The following is a 21,886-nucleotide window of genomic DNA, read 5'->3' on the forward strand; positions in this document are numbered from 1 at the left end:
ATGGCTAGTTAATTTAGAATTTGATGAATGGTTTTGTTTCCAGAAGAACTTTGCAGATAGAATATAAATAACACAGATTCAGAATAAAAGCAGCTCCTTTTATCTTCTATGTCCATCAATGTCATAATGGAAAATTGCCTAGGCAACATGTCCAACCATTCAAGTTAAGCACTTTTTATTTTACTTTGAGGAAAATATGATCGATGATCATCTGTCTATCTGTCTGTCTATCTATCTATCTATCTATCTATCTATCTATCTATCTATCTATCTATCATCTATCTATCTATCTATCTATCTATCTATCTATCTATCATCATCTAGCTAGCTAGCTAGCTAGCTAGCTAGCTATTCTTTCTATCAATCTCATCTATCTTTTACTCATTGATCTAAGCCAGGGATAGGCAACCTCGGCTCTTTTATGACTCATGGACTTCAACTCCCATAGCTGGCTCAGGAATTCTGGGAGTTGAAGTCCATGAGTCATAAAAGAGCCGAGGTTGCCTACCCCTGATCTAAGCTCTGAATTAGACCTCTTAAAAACCTAGTTGAAACAGTTCTACATTCAGCTGAGCCATCTTTATGTGATTGTGCTACAATCTTCCCAAATACAAACAAGCTACAGGTGGACAGATCATGAAAATCTTAATTTTCCCAGATTCTGCAACCACATTGGTAAAAAGCTGAACACATGCACAAAGAGACATCTACAAACGTATCAAGAGAAAAAGGAGAGCTTCTCTCTCTCTCTCTCTCATTTTAATGTATATTTTATTAGAATTTTTCAATATAGTATATGCAACAAAGAAAAAGATAAAAATAAGAAATTTTTAAAAAGAAAGCAAACAAATTATGCCTTCTGCCCATTTTTCTATTAAATAATTTTCATTTTAATCTTTTCCCTATCATCTTCATCCAAAAGAGAAACCTCATTGCAAAAAATCCTGAGGTGTTTAGAAAAGCAATAAAAACTCAAATAGAAAAGAACAATATTGGATCTTGATCTATATTTATCCATATATATAGGAGTCAGAATATTGGAGCTTAGGAATAGTAGACAGCAAATGTGATTCGTTTCTTCCTAGATATGACTTCAGCTGAATGTATGAAAAGTGCTTAACAATTCAATGTTACACATCTACTAAGAAATAGATTTCACTGACTTTAATTGCACTTATTCCTGAATTAGTAGATAAATGATTAAAAGACTGTCTGATTTTAAAATGTCAGTTTAAATGTAATTTATTCAGAAATAATGATTTTTGAGTGGAAGTATTGCTTGATAGAAAGTATATTCCCTTCTAGAATTAGGTCACATAAATTTGGAAAGGTAATAGCTTTATAGCTAAATGCTAATGCCTACCTGAAATATTATTATAATGTATGAATGCATACATTTTGATCCCCTGGCACAGCATTTAATTATCAGCCGTGTGTGTGTGTGTGTGTGTGTGTGTGTATTACTATTAAGAGAAAAGTAATTATAAAATGAACAAGGATGTAAGTAGAGTAGAATTGGCTTTGACAAAGGAGTTGGGTGCTCTATTTTGTTACGCCTATTTTAGGAATGGGGCTATAGTACCCAAATATTTTTGGCCTCAAAAAGTCATTTTTCTTTCATTTTCTATAATGAATGCATTTATACACTAATGCACACAGACACAAAAAAACTTTCCCCAGACTGAAACCTAGCAGGGTCACCATAACGTGAAACTAAATGAATGGAGAATATCTGGCTTCAGTCGCGCCAGATTACTGTATCTGTTCCAAGAATATACACTTTTGTCAAGTTCATCGCCCCTTCCAAATATCTTTATTAACAATTAACCTTTATTAACAATCAATTCTCTTTTGACCTGTTGTCAATAAATTTGGCATATATTTGTCTAGTATTTTTGTATCTTTTTCTTACAGTTCACACTTTTCCTGCTTGATTTTCCTCTAACAAAAACATCCCGTGCACAGTTTCTGAGATGCAAACTACATCATCATTCTGAGAAGAGCAGATTTTGATCTGCATATGAGCTCTGGGTTCTTTTATATAATCAGTAAGCTCAGCCTCAGCAAAATTGCATCCAGAGTTCTAATAGACTGCTTTCATAATCATTCTTCACCTAGATCAGAAGTGGAACAAAATACAAAACAGAAAAAAAAGAAAAAAACATGCATCAAACAGTAACAACAAAAAGAAAAATGAAAAAAAAGAACCAAACATCCAATATTAAACATATAAAAAATTCACCCTGGCTGGATGCTGAAAAGAAAAAGAAAAATACCTGATAAATTCTCCTCCCCTTGAGGAAATATTTATTATTTACTTCTGCTAATCTTTTGAGCAATTACTGTTCCAAAAGTACTGTTCTATTCATTCTGGTTCACCTGGCTTTCATCTTCCTTTCCCCACTGTCATTTTAATCTGCTGTTATTTGTGTACATCTCAATACCATTTAGTGACCTCCATTTTGTTAAGCCTATTTTTGGAATGAGATGCAAATGAAGTGCTGGATAGCATAAGTTTGCTAAGATCAAACTCCATCTTGGGAGTTTGGAACTAACTAGTTTAGGAACCATAGATGAAAAAGTTCCCATCTCACTATTTAAACTAAGTTAAAGCATCTGTCATAGATTGCAACAGATGAAATGCCATTTTAAATTGAAACATATGAAGTGATCAGAATATATAACTTTCTATAACAAATTCACCTAAATCTGAGCAAGACAAAGTCATAGACCAGGGGTAGGCAACCTTGGCTCTTTTATGACTTGTGGACTTCAACTCCCAGAATTCCTGAGCCAACATGGCTGGCTCAGGAATTCTGGGAGTTGAAGTCCACGAGTCATAAAAGAGCCAAGGTTGCCTACCCCTGTCATAGGCCATATAAGATTTCATTCCAAGACAAGAATATCCCTATCCCTAATCCTAACCTATTGTGTGTTTTAGTGCACAGTCTAATAGGTGCTTCATGGGTGCTTCTTTTCCATTAGAATATAAGTTGACTTACAAAAACCTATACACAAAATGAAAAACATGTATCCAAAAACCAGATTCTTTTATTGTTGCAATAGGGAGCTAACAGAAACCAGATGTGAAAGAACAGGTGTTTTTTTAAAACAAAAAACAAAAAAAAACTTTTTTAGCCATTTAAGATAGAGGGGAAAATGAAAGAGAATAAGAAGGGGTGGGGTTGGGCTGAAATGTAAAATCTTTACAAGGCAATCTCATCTAGAACTGGGTTTCTAGTCTTGGGTAAATGTATAAAAATATTGATACTAATTTGGTTACACCCCTTGTACAGAGAGAGAAAATGTAAAGAAGACCAGCATCTTGCAACACCTTACCTGTTACCAAAAAGGAATCAGAAAAGCCACAATTTATAGTAGTCAGAACTGTAATTGCAATACTTTATTATGCTCTGTCTTTTTCTTTAATCAAGTAAATGGACTACAGCAGTTTAGCTCAGCTTTGGCAACCTGAAGATTTGTGGACTTCAGCTCTCTGAATTTTCCAGCCAGCTTGAAGCCCACACATCTTCAAGTTGCTTTGAGAAGCTTTATGTTACAGATTAATGAGGACTTCTACTAAAGCAGAGGTCCCCAACCTTTTGGGCACCAGGGACCGGTTCCATGGAGAGATTTTTCTGCGGACCAGAGGATGAGTGTTTTTCTGTGTTGCCTGCATCCCACACATGGGGCTTTGCTTGTTTGTGCAGACTGGTTGCTGGCATGCCACAACCGGGTACCAGTCCATGGACTGGGGACTGGGGACCACTGTACTAAAGGACAAATAGGATATAGGGGTTTTTTAACTTCTTCTTTACTGCATTATTCCCATCAAAAAAAGTATAAAATGGTAGCAATAGGTGCTTTGAGGGAAGCCAGAAGCCAGACTGGAAAACTAAATTAGAACCACAGACATATGGTTTCTATCAGATAATAGGTTAAGGGGAAAACCTGGTTCAACCAGAATCAAAGTGGTATTTTGTCAAGACAGGATTATCAGCCTATTTGCTACTTTAGTGAATAGTTCGAAAGGTGGATGCCCCACGTATGCTCTCTTTATTCACTCCCCTAAGCAACGTGCTCATTAGGTCTCATGGGACACAAACCAAACATTTTGTGTAAGGCAATCCTGGAACTGAGTTTGAAAGAGTCAGAGATTTAACTTGCTAACAAGAACCCAATGTTGCAGTGCTTAAGGGCTTTCTGGATTGTATTGGCCTTTATAAAGTATGAAAAAAGTATCGCACAAACACGATAAGCTTATCAAGGAGCTCCTTTTAAGAAAGCCAATGCCAGGTTAAATGTGTTTATATGCTTCTGTAATCCACAGAGACTCACAGTGATTTACAAACCTCCCAGATAAGAGGATTAAAAACAATACATCAGAAGAAATAAGCCAAAACAATGAATTTGAAATTGTTTGGAAATAAACTTCATGCTAAAGGAATAAGCGAACATCAACACATGTTATATCAGAGGGCTTCCTTCTTGACAAATATCAAATAACTTTTGAGAATAGCTAGCTCCTAATGATTTTACACAATGTGAATAGGGAAGGAGCGAGTCTAATTTCTGCTGTTGCAAAGAAGGGAGGTTATACAACTGAGGAAGCTTGATGCCAGGACTTCTGCATGTGACTTTTTGTTAAAGAAGGCTCAAGAAACCCAGTCTTTCCAATCTTATTGGAGAGATAGAAGCCAATGGGAGTAGGCAGATACCCATATCCCAAGCCATGGATGGTTTTATGCATTAAAAAAAACAGCACTTTAACTTGCTTTTTTGTTAGGTGTAGGCATGGGTCTAATGAAAAATACAAGCACCATTGGCATTTTATTCAGACCACAAAAGAATGTAAAAGCACTAAAATTCCCATTATTCCATCTCTTGCCATGGGGGGTGAGCTATTACCCCCCGTAGATAGGGCGCGCAACTTGGGGGTCCTTCTAGACTCACAGCTCTCTTTAGAAGAGCATATTGGAGCTGTGACTAGGGGGACCTTTGCCCAGGTCCGCCTGGTGCCCCAGTTGCAACCCTATCTGGACCGGGATGCTTTGCATACAGTCACTCATGCGCTCGTGACCTCTCGTTTGGACTACTGTAATGCTCTCTACATGGGGCTGCCCTTGAAGACCACTCGGAGGCTCCAACTGGTGCAGAATGCAGCCGCGCGGGTTGTGCTGGGAGTCTCCCGATTCTCCCATGTTACACCTTTGTTCCGTGAGCTGCATTGGCTGCCGGTTGCCCTCCAGGTGAGATTCAAGGTATTGGTAATGACTTACAAAGTCCTAAATGGCATGGGTCCGGATTACCTACGGCAACACCTGCGGCCGGCGTCAACTTCCCTCCGTCCACTGCGCTCCCACAGAGAGGGCCTCCTCAGGGTGCCTCCGATCAAAGAATGTCGATTGGTGGCCCCTAGGGGGAGGGCGTTCTCTGTGGGCGCGCCAGACCTGTGGAACCGCTTGCCGGTTGAGCTCCGGATGGCCCCCGACCTTCGCTCCTTCCGGCGCGATCTAAAAACTTATTTATTCGATCAATCTGACCTGGTTTGATGGGTTAGGGTTGGGGTTTTAATATGTCTTTTAATTACTGTTTTATATTCGGGCATAATATTTAATTGTTTTTTAACTTTTGTATTTCGTTTTTATATTTATTGCCCTGTACACCGCCCTGAGTCCTTCGGGAGAAGGGCGGTATAAAAATATAATAAATAAAAATAAATAAATAAAATTATGAATTAATGTTAACTTCTTTTAAAACGTATTGCTTTAAACCAAACAATTTCTAATATACCTTATTTTATATTTTTATTGAGCTTAATGTAGAAGTTTAAATTTTGTTGTATTGGCTGTTTTGTGCCAAGAAAGAAAATACATTGCAAATATATTCCTGGTAAGATTAATTGCTATGAGAATGCAAAATTCAGTGATTGGCATGGTTTCAGTAGATAGATAGATAGATAGATAGATAGATAGATAGATAGATAGATAGATAGATAGATAGATAGATAGATAGATAGATAGATAGTCTCTCTGTCTCTCTCTCTCTCTCTCTCTCTCTCTGTGTATGTATATATAAAATTATTTATTTATTTATTTATTTATTTATTTATTTAATTAATTAATTAATTAATTAATTAATTTCTATACCGCCCTTCTCCCAAAAGACTCAGGGCAGTGTACAGGGCAATAAATACAATAAAAATACAATTTACAAAAGTTAAGATAAGAATTAAATAAAAAGCCCAAATTACAATAAAAATTGATTAAAATTAATATTAAAATACCCCAAACCCATCAGACCAGGCTGGCTTGTTCAAATAAATAAGTTTCCAGATCACGGCGGAAGGAGCGAAGGTCAGGAGCCATCCGGAGCTCAACCGGTAAACGATTCCAAAGGTCCGGCGTGCCCACAAAGAACTCCCTCCCCCTGGGGGTCACCAGCTGACACTCTCTGACCGACGGCACCCTGAGGAGGCCCTCTCTGTGGAAGCGCACTGGACGAAGGGAAGTTGATGCCGGCAGCAGGTGCTCCTGTAAGTAATCCGGACCCATGCCATTTAGGGCTTTATAGGTCATCACCAGCACCTTGAATCTCACCCGGAGGGCAACTGGAAGCCAATGCAGCTCGCAGAGTAAAGGTGTTACATGGGAGTATCAGGAGACCCCCAACACAACTTGCGCGGCCACATTCTGCACCAGTTGAAGCCTCCGAGTGTTCCTCAAGGGCAGTCCCATGTAGAGAGCATTGCAGTAGTCTAAACGAGAGGTCACGAGCGCATGAGTGACTGTATGCAAAGCATCCCGGTCCAGGTAGGGCCGCAACTGGTGCACCAGGCGAACCTGGGCAAAGGCCCCCCTAGTCACCACTCCTATATGATCTTCCAGGGAGAGCTGTGAATCTAGGAGTTCACCCAAGTTGTGAGCCCTATCTACGGGGGGTAATACCTCACCCCCCATGGTTAAAGTTGGAATGACCTGAATTTCCCGAGATGCCGGCACGTACAACCACTCAGTCTTGTCGGGATTGAGCCAAAGCCTGTTCCTCCCCATCCAGACCCGAACAGTCTCCAGGCAACGGGACATCACATTGAGGGCATCACTGGGGTGGTTTGGGGTAGAGATGAAAAGTTGGGTATCATCAGCATACTGATGATACCCGACCCACAAACCACGAATGATCTCACCCAGTGGCTTCATATAGATGTTGAACAGGAGAGGCGAGAGGACCAACCCCTGAGGAACTCCACAAATGAGAGGCCTCGAGGCCGACCTCTGCCCTCCTGCCAACACCGACTGCGAACATCCCAGGAGGTAGGAGGAGAACCACTGCAAAACAGTGCCTCCCACTCCCAACCCCCTGAGACGCCGCAGTAAGATACCATGGCCGATGGTATCGAAAGCCGCTGAGAGGTCTAATAGGCCTAGGACAGAGGAACAACCCCTGTCCCAAGCCCGCCAGAGATCATTCACCAGCATGACCAATGCCGTCTCCGTGCTGTACCTGGGCCTGAGACCCGATTGGTACGGGTCCAGATAATCAGCTTCCTCCAGGAACAAAGGGAGCTGATGCGCCACCACGCTCTCAACAACCTTCGCAAGAAAGCAAAGGTTGGAGACCAGTCGATAGTTGTTTAAAATAGGTGGGTCCAAGGCAGGCTTCTTGAGGACCGCCTCCTTCAAGGCGGTGGGAAAGCTACCCTCACTCAAAGAAGCAGATATCACTGCCTGGAGCCAGCCTCATGTCCCCTCCCGAGCCGCATAAACCAGCCAGGAGGGGCACGGGTCCAATAAACACGTGGTGGAGCTCAGCCTCCCCATGATCCTATTCACCTCTTCCAGAGTCACAGGATCAAACTCATCCCAGATAACATCACCAAGACTGCCCATGTCCTCACCGTCACATTCTGCCCAGTCGGAGTCCAAACCGGTCTGGATCCGAGCGATTTTGACCGACAGATGTTGGCTAAACTCCTCGGCACGACCCTGCAAGGGCTCCTCCCTCACCTCCTGATTAAGGAGGGAGCGGGTCACCCTAAACAGGGCGGCCGGGAGGGTAGCAAAGTAATTAGACCTTGCCGTCCTCATCACTGCGAGATAAGACCTCATAGAGGACCTTAGTCACAATCGGTTGGATTCAGACCGGCTGGATCTCCAACAGCTCTCTAGGCCCCATCTCCGACGCTTCATCTCCCGGAGCTCCACAGAGAACCATAGAGCCCACTGGGATCTGCACCGGGTCAGGGGCCGCATGGGCACAACTCGGTCGAGTGCCTCCATGGCTGCCTTTTCCCAGGCTTCCACTAGGGCATCGGCTGAGCTGTGAGCGAAGGCGGCAGGTGGGGACCCAAGTGCCGCCTGGAACCGCTCAGGGTCCATTAAGCACCTAGGGCGGAACCATCTTGTTGGTTCCACAAACCCACAATGGGGAGTGGTGAAACGGAAGACCAGCCACAGGAGATGATGATCGGTCCATGACAGGGGCATAACATTTGAGGAACTCCCACCCAGATCATCTAACCATCGTCCAGATAGAAAAACAAAATCGAGCCTGTGACCCCCCCATGAGTCAGGCCCTGAATTACTTGCATCAGGTCCATGGCCATCATGGAAGCCATGAACTCCCGAGCTAACTCAGATGATCCCCCCAGGGATGGTAGATTGAAGTCACACAGAATCATAAATTTGGGGAACTCAATCACCAACCCCGAGAGGATGTTGAGAAGTTCAGGCAGGGCTGCTGCTACGTGACTAGGCGAAAGGTACACCAGCAGCAAGCCCAACTGAGCCCTAGGGCCACATCTCAGGAGGAGAGACTCACACCCAGATATCTGGACAATAGTGGCCTCCAGCGGACATAAGGTCTCCCTCAAAACTACCGCCACACCCCCGCCCCTACCCTGAGCCCGAGGCCGGTGAAGCACCCGGAAACCTGGTGGGCAGAGATCAACCAGAGGGACACCACCCTCTGGGCCCAACCAGGTCTCCGTAATGCAAGCCAGGTCCGCACGCTCCTCCTCAACCAGATCTCAAATGAGAGTAACCTTATTAACTACGGACCTGACATTAAAATACACAAGCCTGAGCTCAGGTGGCTGCTCATCCTCGTTCCCAGAACCACGGGTCGAAACCAGAGGGTCGGAGCACATCACCGCTTGAAGGCAGCGGGGACGCACTCCCGGGTGTTGATATGGTCCTCTGTTCGAACGCCTGCTGCCATTCCCTAACGTTGTGGGGATAAATAATCCCACACCCCGCTCCGGGGCCCCACAGGCACCCAGCCCAAGCCCCATCCCACCGTGATCTGTCCCAGGCTTGGCCTGAATAGCAGTTGGAGCCCAACGGGATCTGCGCCAGGTCAGAGGTCGCAAGGGTACAACACAGTCAAGTGCCCCGTCAGCCGCCCTTTCCCAGGCATCCATCAAGGCATCGACTGGGCTGTGGGTGAGGGTGATGGGTATAGACCCAAGCACCATCTGGAACCGTTCAGGGTCCATTAGGCGCCTGGGGTGGAACCACCTGGTCGGTTCCGCAACCCAGTGGCGGGGGGTGGCATAACGGAAGACCAGCCGCAGGAGATAGTGATCTGACCATGACAGGGGAACAATGGTTGGTGAACCCCCTCCCAGATCATCCAACCACTGTCCAGACAGGAACACCAGGTCGAGAGTGTGATCCCCCACATGAGTCGGGCCCTGAATCACTTGGAACAGGCCCTTGGCCATCATGGAAGCCATGAACTCCCGAGCTAACTCAGACGACCCTCCTAGTGAAGGCAAATTGAAGTCCCCCAGAACTATGAGCTTGGGGAACTCCACCGCCAACCCTGAGAGGGTGTCGAGCAGCTCGGGCAGGGCTGTTGCCACACTGCTGGGCACCAGGTATGTGAGCAACAAGCCCAACTGAGCCCGAGAGCCACATCTCAGGAGGAGGGAGTCACTCCAGGCCATCTGGACAATGGTGGTCTCCCGCGTGCATAAAGTCTCCCGTACAACCACCACCACCCCTCCACCCCTACCCTGAGCCCGTGGCTGGTGTAGCACACAGAAACCTGGAGGGCATAACTCGATCAGAGGAGCCCCTCCCTCCGAGCCCAACCAAGTCTCCGTGATGCACGCCAGATCCGCACATTCCTCCTCGATCAAATCCTGAATGAGTGGAGCCTTGTTAACGATGGATCTGGCGTTAAAATAAACCAGCCTAAGCTCAGGGGCCTGATCACCCTCATCCCCGGGGAAAAGGGTGCTAACCGGGTGCACCATTCCCATTTTGATTTTTATGGATTCAATAAACAGTCAACAAACTATACAAAACTGTAATTTTATTATCCAGAAAATACATTTTTTAAAAAAAATCTAGAATTAATGTAAATTATTTGTGTAAACATTTGGACAAGGAAAAACACAGAGGAAAAAAAGAACAGGTACAGATATCTCCATTACAAAAGAGATACTGGAATGCTACTGAAATAGCTATAGCTATAGTACTTAAGATAATGCTTACTTTTGGGTTGGAGGGAAGTGGGGGGGAAGTATTTCTGTTTACTTGAATACTTTGGCAATTACTTAGCCAGAAAACTAATAGTCAGAAACACCATAAAAATGCAATTAAGTTTGTGGCAAAGCAAAATATTACTTGATTCCAAGGTATACAACTTCTACATGCACAAATCAGACAAAATTAATATGTGCATATAAAAAGAATAAAAAATAGTTTTAAAATGCATAATTTTCATACTTTAGGGTAGATACTGCTGTAATCCCTATTCTCCAGGAACCTAACAGTGCATTCAATATAAATTAGATAAATAAATAAAATGAATAAATAAATTCAGAATTAAACAGCCACAAAAGCTTCATGAAGCTTGATGTTGCCAAATAAGCTGGAATGATCCTATCCTTCTATTAATGCAACCTAGGACTGTATTTTGCAATGTATGGCAGCGAAAGTTGGACCATAAAAAAGGCTGAGCACCAAAAAAATTGAGGCCTTTGAACTGTGGTGCTGGAGAAGACTCCTGCGAGTCCCTTGGACTGCAAGGCAATCAAACCGGTCAGTCCTAGAGGAGATCAACCCTGACTGCTCTTTAGAAGGCCAGATCCTGAAGCTAAAACTCAAATACTTTGGCCACCTAATGAGAAGGAAGGACTCACTGGAGAACAGCCTAATGCTGGGAAAGATTGAGGGCAATAGAAGAAGGGGACGACAGAGAATGAGGTGGCTGGATGGAGTCACTGAAGCAGTAGGCGTGAGCTTAAATGGACTCCAGAAGATGGTAGAGGACAGGAAGGCCTGGAGGAACGTTGTCCATAGGGTCGCGATGGGTCGGACACGACTTCGCAGCTAACAACAACAACAAGGACTGTATTAGCTTTTTTGGCAGCTGCAGAACACTGCTGGCTCATATTTAAGTGATTTGTCCACTTGGATTTCACAATCCCTCTCACAGTTACTACTATTGAGCCAGGTGCTACTTCTTCTATAACTGTGCATTTAGTTTTTCTTGCCTAAGTTTAGAACCTTACTTTTCTCATCCTTGATTTTCAATTTATTAGATATGGTCCAGTGTTCCAGACTGTCAAGATCCTTCTGTATCTTGAGCCTATCTTCTGGAGTGTTTTAAATAGTTTGCATATTTTAGATGCAGTAATTTAGCTGAGTGATCTTCAGATTGTGATTGGAAAATCATGATGAAGGTTATGGGAGATTCTTCACTGAAATCATCAGTAAGAATTTCCAAGTTTCAATAAAAAGTCTTGATCAATCTTGAACAGACAAATCAAACTTGCGATGTTACTTGATGTCACGTGACTTTTTTCCCATTGCCAGCAATAGGGTGGGCGTGGTTTCCTCATGACACATCCGGCCCACAGGCCAGCAGTTTGACACCCTTGATTTTGAGGAACCAATTTTTTAAAGTTAATATTGAATGGATGATTCATATATTTATTCATTGGATATTTTTCCATCTTGTGAAAATCCAGCTGTGTCTCAGCATGTTTTGTGAACCAAGCAATCACATAAGCTATAGTATGATTTATATTAAACATATTAAGCATAGGAATTAGGTTTTTTTAAAAGCTAGATGTTTAATGTAGTCAATTTATTCTAAGTAAGATCATGTCCAATCTTGTTGGCAATTAAAGAAAAGTGCATTGTTCTGCCTGGAGGAAACATAATTAAGATTAAAAGAATCAATTATAAAGTGGACATTGAGTAAATGCAGATGTGATAAATTTGTGCCACAGAACTTGATAGAACTAACTGTCAAGAAGAACTATTGTTTCACTGACTCCTGATTTCTGGTTACAGACACATTCATTTTATCTCATTGTATAAGAGTTTCTGGAATCTTTCTTCTTGGAGCACAGTTGGCAAGACATTAGAAAGTGCAAGCATCAGATTTTTTAAAATATTAATATAGTGGTGAAATTAACATCTGTCAGTATATGACTCATAACTATGTTACCTAAGAAGACATCAGTGGGAATTTGGCTAGGTTCAATTTGATTCTTCATATCAAATATCCATTGTCTAAAGTTATTTCTGGCCAAGCCATTCCCCAATGCTATTAATGAATGATGACAAAAGTCATAAATATTAAGCTTCTTCTTCAACCCTTATGGTTATGAAGGGACCTGCTAATACATATGGGGCTAAACCTATGATGATATTGTATAGGTACAAAGAAGATGGATGAGGATTTTGGTATGTTCTACTTAGTCATACAAGACATAGTTGTGCAGAAAGGATTATTTAGCTGCCTGAGGCAATTTGTATTTTGTATTGTAAATCACTTAGAAGAAGTTACTTAGCATAAAACTTTGTGGCTTGCACCACTGTATTATTATTCACACTTGCTCCTTATCTGTATTCTTATTTATAATCTGTTCAGATAGAAGAAATCACCAGTTCCCTAATCTAACACCTGCTTAGGGGTGGGAGAAGAATAGCTGCTTACTAAGAGCAATTTTCTCATAAGCAGATTCTTGACAGATGGTAATTTATCCATGTTCTCAAGGTATTGATCAGTTATGTCATCAGACCATTGAGATACCTTATTTTCTCTGAATATTCTTGGCAGACGTTCTACCATCTAAAGTTATAATCTGATGCAAATAAGATTGAAGAGAAAGAAAGAAAGAAAGAAAGAAAGAAAGAAAGAAAGAAAGAAAGAAAGAAAGAAAGAAAGAAAGAAAGAAAAGTCTAACAGGAAATGATAACTGAAAAATCTCAACACACAATTGAATGCAAATAACTGCTGAATAAGCTGAAATAGTAACAAACATTTTTTCTGATCTTAAAACTTCATAGGTATGGTGACTATAGTCATTAAATAAATAAATGTTCTTTTGAAGAAGGACTGTGACATACCTGAAAAAATAATAAATACAGAAGCAGCAGTCTGTGAGCAAAGAAAAATATTGTCAAGGTCATGTTTTTCCAGTTATAATATAGAACTGTGAAATCTAGACCATCAGAAAGGCTAAAGAAAAAAAAGATTTCTTTGAATTGTGCTGCTAGATCTTTTCAAGAATTACTTGGACAATTATTATTCAGATAAAGTACAAACCACACTGTTCACTGGAAGCACCAACAATAAATCTAAATGTTAAATGTTTTGGAGATGTAATGCAGTGCTAATAATCAATGGAAAGACCCTCGTGTTTATAAGAATTGAAGGTAGTGGAAAAGAAGTCAACAGAAACTAGGTAGATAACTGGTATTATTAATGAGACAAACATTAGCTTGCAAGAACACTAGCAATAGTTGACAGAGAATCCTAACAAAATAATATCTTGCTGGGTCATTAAGAGTCAGAAGAAATTGAACATCTAAGCAAGAGTAGCCATGAGAATAATAAAGATATGTTGAAGAAAGGAATTATAACAAATGCTATTATTTATTTATTTAACATTCAAATTTATAAAGCTGTCTATCTCATATGTATGACTGGGTGGCTTACAAATTACAACAAATATAAAAAAACCAACACAACATAAATATTTTTAAAAATAAAACATTTCAACAGTTTAAAAGCAAAGAATCAACAATATAAAAGCATATAAAAACCCTCATGAAATGCATAAAACTCACAGCAGAGGTAATCTCATTAATCAAAACAACTAGTAGAGCCACTGCACTGGCTTCTAGTTCCCATGCCCAGTGGCAAAACCAGTCTGATCTCTGAGGGATAAGGTTGCACAGGCTGGATAAGATCAGAATAGGCTCTCTTCCTGGCTCATTTATGCCCTAGTAACCCTGTGGGTCATCTACTGCAGTATGCTCTATTGGGGCTGCTCTTCCAAAATGCAGCAGCATGGGCAGTCATGGGCATGTCTTGGTGAACTGCATTGGTTACCATTCTGCTTTCAGATGCAATTCAAGATTATCACCTGTGCATCTACATGTACATGGCATAGGCCCAGTTTATTTCAGGGACTGCCTATGTCCCATGATTTTTGCCTAGCCTTTACATGTTAGCAGAATTGGCACACTCTGAGTTTTTTCAAATAAATTGTGCCAGCTTGTTGCATCACCTCCCATCTGGATGAGATTCCCCCTCTCAAATTTGTTTGGTTCCCACCCAGTTTGCATTCAATGAAGCCTTTAAGATCTATTTATTTTCCCAAGGCTTAAGTTAAGATGGATGAATCCCTTTGCTGGATGTGTTTTCTCTGTATTTTGTATAAAATGACCACATCAAATCTTGATTTGTTCTGATTGCACTTTTATTGTTTATTCTAATGTGAGTTGGAGTCACATTCTAATGTTTGGAGTCACATCTAAATTGAAGTAAATAAATTTTAAACTCAAGAGCCAGCAGGATTAAAAATGTGCATTACTCGGGATACTTGACAAGAATGCTGTTGTTACATGTAGGTGAATTCAGATCAGCAACAAGAATTTCTATTCATGCTCTGAATGCAATTGTATTCAATTCTGTCTAGTGATTTAGCTATATAATGATTGTTATTTAACTATATAATGACTCTCCAAATACTTGCTGGGTGATACTTATTTAATCAGTTGGAAGAAAAAAATATTGAATGACATATAGAATCTGCCAATAATGAAATAACTTTTAGCTATTCTAAGCATTTTGGGAGAAGTGATCAACCTACCTTTGCAGAAGAATGAAGTTAAATTATCTCTGCTCTGTCAAAAGGTGGTATTTAACAGACAGGGGTTCTGCACTGAATAATTAAGAGCAAAAATAAAAGACTGGTGTTCCTATTTGATTTTAAGTGAAGCATTATTTTTAACCTACCCATTTTATTCTTGTGTTCTACTGAAAATAAAAGATAACCTTGAATGAGTTTCCATGGTGGGCTGGCATAGTAATGTCACTTTAATTCCTGCCCTGCAGAAGATGTGTGATTATTAATTTGGTCACAGGAAAATACTGACAAAAAAATAAAGATAGAGGTAGTTCATTTAGTGATTGTTCAAAGTTACAATGGCACTGAAAAAAGTGACTTTTTCACACAACCATTATGGCATCCTCATGGTCACATGATGAAAATTCAGATGTTTGACAACTGACTCATATTTATGACAACTGTAGTGTCTCAGGATTATGTGATCACCTTTTGCAATCTTCTGACAAGCAAAGTCAATGGAGAAACCAGCTTCACTTAACAACCATGTTACCAATTTAACGACGACAGTGATTCATTTAACAAATGTGGTAAAAAAAGCTCATAAAATGGGACAAAATTTACTTAACAAATGTTTCACTCAGTAACAGAAATTTTGGACGCAGTTACAGTCATAGGTTGAGGACTACCTGTACTTGGTGTTTAAAAAGACATTGAGGGCAATGAGGATTCCAGTATTTGAGTTTTAAGAACTTTTTTTTTACCTTGCTACAGAACATTTTCTGTTCACCACTTCAGATGAATGAAGAGTCAAAATGATAAAGAGAGCTGATATAGCAATAATTTTTCCATACATGGTTTTTATTGGGTTTTTTTATTTATAAGATGCATAAATTGGTTCTAAACAGAATGCCAAGTCAAAACACATTACAAGGAACAATACAATAAACAGCACAAAAAGGAGGGAGGGAACAATACCAATTATGGTGAGGAGGAGGAGGGGGTCACGTTTCTTCACATCTTCCAGTCTTGCAACACTTTTCTGAGTTGTTCTATGATGTCAGCTTTGACGATGTATAGCAACCATAGCATGCAATTTCTTTTAGCTGCTTAATCACTAAAGGCCTTCTGGCAAAATAGATTTTAATTGTTCTCTGGAATTTCACTGGAATTTCACACAAGGGAAAGTTCAATAGCATAGCCAGTCTCTTAAGATACCCAGAGTCTGAGCCAGTACCTTGAATTGCACTCAGAAACAGATTAAGGACTGATGCAGCTCTCATAACAGCTTTAGCAGTTTTGCAGCTTTACATCCTAACACCAAATATTGTCTTATAAGCCCATGGGCAATGCATTTTCCGTATAATGAAGTTTCTGGGTAATCTTCAAAAGTCACTCCATGTAGGGTGAATTGCAGTAATCAAATGACAAACGCTTGACTAATTAATTTCAGAGCATCTTTTCTAGGTAAAAAGGTTGAGCAAAAGCCCTTCTCCCCACTGTTTCCACCTGCAGCCTTGTGAAGAAAAACCATTATACCCCATTTCACATATTAATACCCTAATACAATCCAGGAGAACAAGTTGATTGCTATGTTTCTTTCAACATCAATAATATCTCAATTTTCTTCTAAACTAACTGAATGAAATTGGCAAATTAAAACATTCCATAGTAATAGCTAAAAATTACTGTTTCTAAATAGTTCCATTACTGCAATATTCCATTCATCTGACTTTTTATACTTCGTACAGCCAAAGCCTGGTTATTGTAGAATTAACAGTACATTTTGAATCACACAAGCTGCTTGAAGTTCTATGATTCCCTGTAAACCCTAGAAATATGAAGCCTGGAAACCGTAATATTATAAAAGATTTTCCCACTTGATATTCTCATGAGTCAAGTTACAAGGAAACAATCAACAGATTTCAGACACTATTAAAATGTACACTTTTAATTGTTAGTGAAACAATCTAACATAAATACAATAGAAAATAACCAAATGGAAAGGGAATTAAGAGACTAAGGCAGTGTTTCTCACTCTTGGCAATTTTAAAATGTGTAGTCTTCAACACCCAGCATGCTAACTGGGGAATTCTGGGAGTTGAAATATACACAGCTTAAAGTTGCTAAAGTTGAGAAACCCTGAGTTAAAATTTATTTAAGGCCATCACCCAACTAACTTGGATATACAAACTGACAAGCTTAAGCTAAAAAAAATGAGATAATATTTTTTTAAAATGTCAGATGAAGAAAGCTGAATACAGACAGTTGATTTCAGAATCACTGTCAGAATAGAGTTGGAAGGGACCTTGGAGGTCTTCTAGTTCAGCCCCCTGCTTAAGCAGGAGACCCTATACCAGACATGTCAAACTCGTGACATCACATGACGTCGCACAACGTATTGGGAAGGTTTTGCCATTGCCGGCAATGGGGTAGGCGCGGCTTCCGGATGACATGTCCGGCCCGCAGGTTGACAGTTTGACACCCCTGCCCTATACCATTTCAGACAAGTGGCTGTCCAATCTCTTCTTTAAAACCTCCAGTGATGAAGCACCCACAACGTCTGAAAGCAAGGTGTTCCATTGGTTAATTGTCCTTAGAAGTTTCTCCTTAATTCCAGGTTGTTTCTCTCCTTTGTTAGTTTCTATTCATTGTTTCTTGTCCTGCCCTCTTGTGCTTTGAAAAATAAGTTGACTCCCTCCTCCTTGTGGCAGCCTGCCAAGTTCTAGAATACTGCTATTATGTCCCCCCTAGTCCTTTTTTTCTCTACACTAGCCAAACCCAAATCCTGTAACCATTCTTCATATGTTTTAGTCTCCAGGCCTTTAATCACCTTAGCTGGTCTTCTTTGTACTTTTTATTTATTGCATTGAAATACAAAATAATTTTCTGGGTTGGGTGGGCTTACATCTGCACTGAAGTCCAATTTCCTTAATATGAAGAGATGCAGGCAAAACCATTCCAAGTGCTTGCTTCCTGTTTCATTCATTACAAAATATACAGACTGTTTTTCATATTTATTTCCAAGCCAATGTGCTGCTTAAAATGAGCCTTTGCATAAGTATGCAGTGTGTGCGCATGTGTAGTTAAGCTATCAACAATAACAAAAAATAAAGGAACATGTAATTACATTAAGATTACCTTCCGGCTATGTTGGATAGATTTTCATTCACTTTATTTCTTAGCATATTCATTAATTATCAGTTGTGTCTAGCAATAAAATATGTATGTTGTTCCCTGGTGTGAATTAATACATACTGCCCTTCTGCTAGCATGAATAACAGATGCAGAATGGCCTTTTTTTTTGTAAAATCTATGTTGGTCTAATCTCTCCAAGCAACTGATACTATCAAAACATACTTCAGAAATGTCTCCCTTTCAGACGATTTATGTTAATAAAACTGTGTTTATGCTTTTCCTCTACATCACTTTATGGCATGTTTAGTAAATTTTGCAGCCCCCAGGACAAAGGTTAAATAGCACTGAAGGGAGCTTTAATTTCCAGTCTTCATCAGCTGCCATTAATCCCTGCTAACCTTTTGGTCCATAGATACAAAATATATGGTATGAGAATATATGAACAGCCTGGTGGTCTAGTAGTGAAGATGCTCACTTCCCACTCAGAAGGATAAGAGTTCGATCTTAGTTAGTGGCAGATATTTCCCTGATAGAGCACAAAGAAAAAATATCTGCTGTGAATTCTGTGTGGCATCAGGAAGGGCATCCAGCCAGTAAATGCTAAGCTCCATCCATACCCCTATTTAATGGATTACAGAGTCGTAAAAAGGAGTTTTATACAGAATATATGGTCCTCCAATTTTATTATCTAGTCAGCATAGCCAAGAGAGAAGAATAAAATCAATATAAATATGAAATGTACAGCAGTTTTGAGAAACAGCAACCAGACCTAATGGACAAAAAACAAGAAAAAAGAATGAACAAAGTCAGGAGTGAAGGCCTAAAGGAAAATACCAAGGCTCGGTTGCAACAGAAAGCTTCTGTATACAGTATGCCTTCCAGGAAAACCCAATAAATGCTGGGATCATTAGAGTTAGTCCTGGACTTTAATTTCCTTAGTACTTCATTAAGCACTTGACATCTATATTGAATACTTCAGTACATAAAAACATTGCATTGCAATTGTAGTGCAGAGAGATAGCTTAAACAAGCCATCCCTTCTTGAGTTGATGTTTCCCACAGCACAGCACGTCCTTAAAAAATTGCTAACAGCAAGTTAACGAGATCAGCTCTGTAACCTTAATTAGCTGATTAGAATCCTCTGGCTGGAAGATGCTGCTTCCTGAAACTGATTAGACCTTCAATTTCACATAACAGTAACAATAACTGCTTACTAAGAGCAATTTTCTCATAAGCATATTTTTGGTAGATGGTGTCCATGTTCTCAAGGTATTGATCAGGCATGTCATCAGACCATCCCCAGGTGCTGACTGCAAGACACCTTATCTTCTCTAAATAGTCTTGACAGGGGGTTCCATTGTCTAAAAGTTATGATCTGATGCAAGTAAGATAGGAAGGAAGGAAGGAAGGAAGGAAGGAAGGAAGGAAGGAAGGAAGGAAGGAAGGAAGGAAGGAAGGATATCAATTATAACTATATAACTAAAGAAGGATCAATTTAAGAAACACCTTGGTCCTTGGACAATACTATCTCAAAAATGCTTGTGAAGAATCTTGTTTTAAATATTCTTTAATTTAACAATATTGCATTAATTGTATTTCCTGCATAAAGTGAATCCATAATAGGTGCCATCACAAAAAAACCCTTATCATGATTCATGACACTCTGGGCCCATGCCTTCAGATGACAGAACTGGGTTTCTGAAGACTCAGATGTACTACTCCTGATTGATTATATGCTGTTAAGTCATTGCCGACACCTACTAACCACATAAATAAATTTCTTATTGATAATTTCATATTTTATATCCATGTGTTTTCCTGGTAAAAAGAGTAGGTATGTCATTGCCTTCCAGATGCCAGCTTGTTTTAGCTTGATAAATTCATCCTTCCCAGGAATATCCCTACCACAATGAGGCAACGTAGTAGGACTTGGGAGAAGGGTGAAAGAGTGTTCTGTTAATAATGTAAGACATGTTGTGAACCTTAGTAGGAGTACAGAGGTGCTACAAGAATCCAATGTATCCTATTCTAGATTACATTGGAAGATGTGAGGTAGACTGCCTTTTGCCATTGAGTACCCACTACATTCCACATATCTGGGGTCAGGTATAAAAAAACAAACCTAGGTTTAGATTTAGGTTCCCTTCAACAGAAGATAAAATCAGGGAAAAGAACAGTCAGGACTGAGGTGTTTAGCCAGCAGTCTAAGATGAAGGATTACCACTATATTAATAAAGAAGTGCAATGATATTAGTTAGCTTCAAACAGAGAAAGAGGGGAGCAGATAGATAGCAGTCAGCTCTGGAAGTGGGCAGTGCTAGCCTGCAATAAAATTCTGCTTCAATTATGGCCTTTCAAATCTCCATGTTTATCTGTAGGAAAATAAGGGTTCTCCCACCATCACCATTGTTACCTGTAAATTACTAGAAAGAATACCTTCTACTTGCTAGTAAAAAGAGAAGAAGCGGGAGAAGAAAGGATGCAACTGGGTGCAAACGTCACTATTGAAAATCCAGAATTCTTGAAGATTAACTTGCTTGGAAGGGAGATACCTTCTGCCTGGTGCATTAAGCCCTCCGAACACCTGAAGGGCTCCTCTCTCTTTTATTTCCTTCTCTGTCCAGGCGCCTCTTTTCTTTGCCTCATCTTCTTCCAGTTTTGTTCCCTTCCACTTGTTGCTCTCCTTTACCTCTTAATGCAACTACCTTATTGTTTAATATGCATCCATTCTTTGTTTCTCCTTTTTTAAAAAATTTCTCATTAACCCATTGACCTCCCTCTTTCTCCAAAATGCATCCTTTCTTCTCCCGCTTCTTCTCTTTTTACTAGCAAGTAGAAGGTATTCTTTCTAGTAATTTACAGGTAACAATGGTGATGGTGGGAGAACTCTTATTTTCCTACAGATAAACATGGAGATTTGAAAGGCCATAATTGAAGCAGAATTTTATTGCAGGCTAGCCATTATCATTTTATTATAATTAAGTTGGGTTAATAGAAGTTCCCACTGTTACCTGTTTGCTTGTTAGAAACCACTACGTGCAAAATAATGACTCTGAGTGATCTACAAGTTCCTCTCTGTAACTCAATTTTTTTTAAAAAAAATAATAATGTGAAATTAGTTACATTAATATAATGATCATAAAAAAAATAATATTTGCAAGGAGAAAAACCACTTTCAAAAGGATCCTTTCCTTATCCTCTACGGTTGACCTATATAGTAAAGATTTTATTGAACAGTTTAAAAATGGCACATGCTTTTAATTGTTTTAATATTTGACAAAGTATTTCTAGTTGAGGTTTCTGGGTAGAATCGGGATCTCCATTCATTACAGATTGGTAAGCAAATTTTGATCAGCACTGTTATGAAAGGGCTACTATGCAAAACATTACAACTGTGTGTAAAGGCAATGAATACATTATCCTGAAACCAAATATTGCCAAGTTCCAATCTGAGAGACTCCTTTGGCTTGTAAAATCTAGTTGTTCCACCTTAACACCTCAAGATCACTATATCCTGATTTGATTGATATATTGATCGACATATTTTTAATGAATGCTCAAGTCCAAACAACTCTGAGCAATTTACATTATACAAAGCCAAAATAGTAAAGAAAGACAAATATATCACATCCAGGAAAACTCTTTGGG

This window comes from Vipera berus (assembly GCF_964194415.1).
Source record: "Vipera berus genome assembly, chromosome: 3".
Classification (NCBI taxonomy): Eukaryota; Metazoa; Chordata; class Lepidosauria; order Squamata; family Viperidae; genus Vipera; species Vipera berus.